The sequence below is a fragment of the Branchiostoma belcheri genome, unplaced genomic scaffold (genome assembly GCF_001625305.1).
Source record: "Branchiostoma belcheri isolate BF01 breed outbred unplaced genomic scaffold, Haploidv18h27 scaffold225, whole genome shotgun sequence".
NCBI lineage: Eukaryota > Metazoa > Chordata > Leptocardii > Amphioxiformes > Branchiostomatidae > Branchiostoma > Branchiostoma belcheri.
The window spans coordinates 100,732-106,177 of record NW_017803769.1 but is presented as its reverse complement, the minus strand read 5'-3'; positions in this window follow the sequence as shown (position 1 = coordinate 106,177).

Below are 5,446 nucleotides of genomic sequence, written 5' to 3'. Positions count from 1 at the left end.
CTAGGGCCAGCCGCTGACGGGCGGCAAGGTCATGTCCATGAAGGGTGACAGCTGTGGCCACATACTTACAGTGTTGAGTTTGTTTTTATTTTAGATCTTGTTTTACTAACTACTGAGATTGATAAAATATTTACACCGTGTATAGTCGGCACACGAGCCGACACAGGCGCGAAGGTGAGCGGCAGTAAACACGAGAGTTCAAGAGTAATTTCTCTCTTTTACGTATCTTAAACTAATGTTGCCATCTTTTATTTTCTTCGTATTTAGAGCACAAGTAATACCTGAACATATTGTGAACCTGTGAAAGTGGCGAATAGTGGCATCTTTACATTTTAAATCAATTCAGACCGTTTGTAACGGCCTCGTGTCGAGTGGGGGCGACTAGACCGCCTACGTGGGGAGGGCAACGATAGTGTTTTTATTGGGCGGCGTATCATTATATTTTGTCAACCAGGTAATATAAGAAACAGACTATATGTTCGCACATTTATTTGTGGATTTCTTACACCTGTATCTGTGGACTCTGAAATTAGATTTACACATGTTGGCGTAGTGTATAACTCGATAATTGAAATAAAGAAATAACATTTTGTGTGAGTTACCTTTTGTTTCTTTAGAAGACTCTTCAGGACATTTTGACTGTTATCTGTTTTGATTATTTATATTAACAGTTTTCTTTACTGATTAAGAGTGTCGGAGAGGTACTTGAAACGCCTGACAATAAAACCCAGTGGTACAGGTTGAAGAACTATTTTATATTAATATTAGTGTAATGGTTAGGATTCTAAATAACTCTGATTGTCACTCCCCATCTTTATTCAAATGGCTCAGAGTTCCCTGTCTTGAGTCATCTGAATCAAAGCTCCCCGTCTTGAGTCATCTGACTCAAAGCTCCCTGTCTTGAGTCATCTGACTCAAAGTTTACTGTCTTGAGTCGTCTGACTCAAACCTCCCTGTCTTGAGTCGTCTGACTCAAAGCTCCCTGTCTTGAGTCATCTGACTCAAACCTCCCTGTCTTGAGTCATCTGAATCAAAGCTCCCTGTCATGAGTCATCTGACTCAAACCTCCCTGTCTTGAGTCATCTGACTCAAGAGTTCCTTTTTTTGAGTCATCTGACTCAAAGCTCCCTGTCTTGAGTCGTCTGACTCAAAGCTCCCTGTCTTGAGTCATATGACTCAAAGTTTACTGTCTTGAGTCATCTGACTCAAGAGCTCCCTGTCTTGAGTCATCTGACTCAAGATCTCCCTGTCTTGAGTCATCTGACTCAAAGCTCCCTGTCTTGAGTCATCTGACTCAAAGCTCCCTGTCTTGAGTCGTCTGACTCAAAGCTCTCTGTCTTGAGTCAGATGACTCAAGAGCTCCCTGTCTTGAGTCATCTGACTCAAGAGCTCTCTGTCTTGAGTCATCTGACTCAAGAGCTCCCTGTCTTGAGTCATCTGACTCAAAGTCCATGTATCTTTGCCTTCCAATTCCGGATCTCCACCCTACTTGGCTGAATAATCAAAACTCTGTGTGAGTCATTTGACTCAATATGTCCTGAATATCTAGATATAAGTTTCTGGGATTCCTTAATAACCAGCCAAAATCACTGCGATTTAGCTAAATTAGGAACTTCATTTTCTAATTCTGAAGTCGAAAAAAAGGGAATAAAATGGATTTTCCCTTATTATTTTGGATTCTGTTTCTTGTGTTTCATGCTGATGTTCCTATCTTTCCAGATTGGTTTCAGTTTATCAAGTGCCTTAAGTGTCATTGCTGCACGTGCCAGAATCTCGAGTTTGGAGCCTTCTTCACATAATATTGCTCCTAAGTACTTAAACTTTTTTACAGTCTCTATTTCTTGTCCTTGGACCGTGATTTTTGTTCTAATAGGTGCGCTCTTGTTTGTCATGATCTTTGTTTTTTCACCACTTATTTCCATTCCGTACTTAGTGGTTGTTGTGTCCAAGTTCGTTACAAGCTTCGAGAGTTCTTTTTCTGACCCTGCCAATCCATCAATATCATCCGCGAATCTCAGGTTTGAAACAATTCGTCCCCCAATGCTAACCGAGCATGTGTGGTTCTCTAGTGCATCAGTCATTATGCGCTCGAGGAAGATATTGAATAATGTAGGTGACAGGAGGCACCCTTGCCGAACACCAACTGACGTGTGGAACCAATCCCCGACTGTGCCTCGTACTAGTACTGCACTGCTGGCTTTATCATACAACTCTTTGATGGTCTGGATAAGCTTTTTCCCCATGTTGTATTTCTTCATTGTGGCCCAAAGCGCATCATGCCAGACTCTATCAAACGCTTTTTTAAAATCAATAAAAACGTGATAGATGTATTGCTGGTGTTGGGTGTACTTTTCACCTAGTACTCTGAGGTTAAATATTTGTTCAGTGGTACTTCGTCCGTGCCGAAACCCAGCCTGTTCCTCTGCTATAACTTCTTCTGCTTGGGGTTTAAGTCTGTTCAGGAGAATTTTTAACATCACCTTGCTCGCATGACTTATGAGGCTTATGGTCCTGTAGTTCTTACATTCTTGTAGGTTACCTTTCTTAGGGAGCGTTATTATCAAGGATTGTGTCCATGTTGTTGGCCAAACCCCCGTTTGCCAAATCCTATTACAGATTCTTGTGAGGATATCCACTACTGTGTCGCCCCCATGTTTCAAAAGTTCGGCTGGTATGTTGTCCACTCCTGGGGCTTTACCATTTTTTAGTGTTTTCAGTGCCAATTCCACTTCCTCACGTAAGATCGGGTAGTCATCATCATTTGTTGATTCCTGACTTACTAGCACACTGGCATCTCCTTGACTTTTAAAGTTATAGAGCTCTGAACAGTATTCAGTCCACCTGTTCACTACGTCTTTCTCCTCCATCAGACAATGCCCATCTTTGTCTTGTATGGTAGGGATTTTTGACTGTCTTTCCTTTGTGAGCTCTTTAACAATATTGAAAGCTTTTCTACTATTGTTTTTCTTTAGACCATCCTCTAACTCAATGCACTGCTGTTCTACCCATTTTGCTTTGGCTTTTCTCATATCCTTCCTGATTTCTTTGGAGATCTTCCTATATTGTGCCGGCTAATACTACTGCATAAATCAATGAATCAGAAAGACTGTGTTTTTTTTTCAAACCAGCAGCCCTAAGGCGTCCGGGCCAGACAAATATGTACCTATGGGTATAGGTGCCCTAGCGCACGTACACACAGGCGATGCTAAACCCACTGGTCTACTGCCCATTAATCCTGTTCATTCATGATCTCAGTGCCTGTACTTAGCTTGTAGGAGCAAAAACGTACAATAAAGGTCTTTCGTTAAATATTTTTGTAATTGTCGAAAACACCTAGGGTAATTTCCTCGGTACACTGAACCTGTAAATACTGTACATGGCGTCTGTCTTCTCTTAGCAGCATGATGGCTCATATTCGTCCACGTATTATTTCTAATGAGTCAGAGGGCAGATACTAATGCATAGGAATAACAGCCGGGAGAGATGTATGTACAGTTTTCACCTTTTCATAGTATGGTTGTGCATCATATCACAACGATACACCCATGGCTCAGACACCCACTTTTATAATGTTCTATTTTCATATTAATGCAAGAAACAATACAGGGTTGGCAAAACATGGGGAGGCAACGGGAAAGATGTGAGGATAACACCCGAGGATGGACCAGCAGGACAATTAGTGAAACGCTAAAAGGACCTGAAAACCAAAAAGGGTGGAGAAAATTAGTTGTCGGATCATCTGTGATGCCCCAACGGCCGCAAAGTTAGACTAAGAGATATGAGGATAGATGATATTTTTATATTTCTTTACAACAGTTAGGCGAATTCCACAGGGAAAAATTCCTAGTACCGTACTGGTCTCTCGGACTTCTCACGGTGGAACTTCGCCTGCAAAGCGCGGCCGTAAGACGGTCCTGTCACGAGAAAGCTTCTCATCATCATCTTTGTTTTCAGCCTCCTCTTCTACCTTCAAATTATCCTTATCAGAACTTGGAACAGACCCGCCCAACTCTGACCCAAGCTAGCCTCCGTAGCAGGCTTAAAGAACTGGGGGTTTGGTGGTCTTCGGCTGTTTTCCCATTAGCCTACTAGTTTAACAGAAACGGGAATAATTCAACCAGGTCGGCTATGTTGTCCATATGCAATAAAAAAATAGCACATAAAAGTTCCCAAACACCATGAAGACCCTCAAAACCCCCAGTTTTTGGCATGCTATGGAGGCTGGAATCAAGCCCTTCCAATTCATATGATGACAGGAGACGTCCTAAGGCATATGTGAACCATTCTCATCATCTACATTATCTCATGAAGATTCAGAATTGACTTTAAGCGACGCGTTTGCGTGATCATCATCATGTTACCTGGTCCAGTGTACATGTAGCTAGTCTTTAGGGTCGACTGTCGTAGCCTTGATATGTCTTGGTTCTTGAGCGTGTTGCTTGCTTTGGGTCTACAAAAATTGTCAATGCGAGTGAATTCTTAATTACAAATTCTTCTCCACAAATGTTGCAAATGCTGTTTGTTTCTTCACTTATGACCTTGTGATATTACACTCGAGAAGGACCGACTGACCACTATAACTTTTCTAGCCGGCCAACTTCTCATGAAGGCATTTCGCCCTTATTGTTGATTTTTACACTGGGGTTCGCGTCTGCTGGACACTACAGCTTCGGTGTAACGTGTATAATTGACGACTGACGCTACATCACGCCACGTTAGAAGGACATCATAGTCCCTCTGGCGGTTGCCTGGTCGGAGTCTGTAGTAGTCTATAAGGGCAAGTAGGATGGATACACTCATAGGAAATTTAGCAGACTATGGAAGGTCCAACTGACCACAAGAACATCTCTAGCCGGCTAATTATCATCGAGGCCAGTCGCCCTGATTTTTTTATAGTGGTTATTTTAAGGACTCTGATGGACACCACAACTACCATGTGAAGGAATGCAGCGTGATAATTGCGTTGGCGTTCAGGTCGCAGGTAACAAAAAGAAAGATCACTGCGTGGGCTGCCTTGGTGTCTGGCTGGAGCGTCTGTGACATGTTGTTTTTACTGTGAAGATTTATAGCTTTTTAATCGTTGTGTTCTTTTCCAAAATCATTCAAGAAAAATTAATGTCATGAACCAAGTATATCTGATAAACCATAGCATTGTGCTTTTAAGTAAGTGATCACTTTCCTTAACATTTCTATATATTGCAAAATGCCTGTAGATGACGGTATTTGAGAATGATGATTATCTGTTTGTAGACGCTATCTCTGGGACGCCATCAGATGAGCCGAGGCCATCCCCTTGTTAAGGTCAAGGAGGTTAGTTTAACGTACCTTTAACAATAACGCCCCGGATGGAGCTATCGAGATGAAAAATTGCTCGTTTATCACTTTAGGTTTTCTTTTGTGCCAACTGTCACACAGAAGTTATTCGTTGCTAAATCGAGAACGTGTG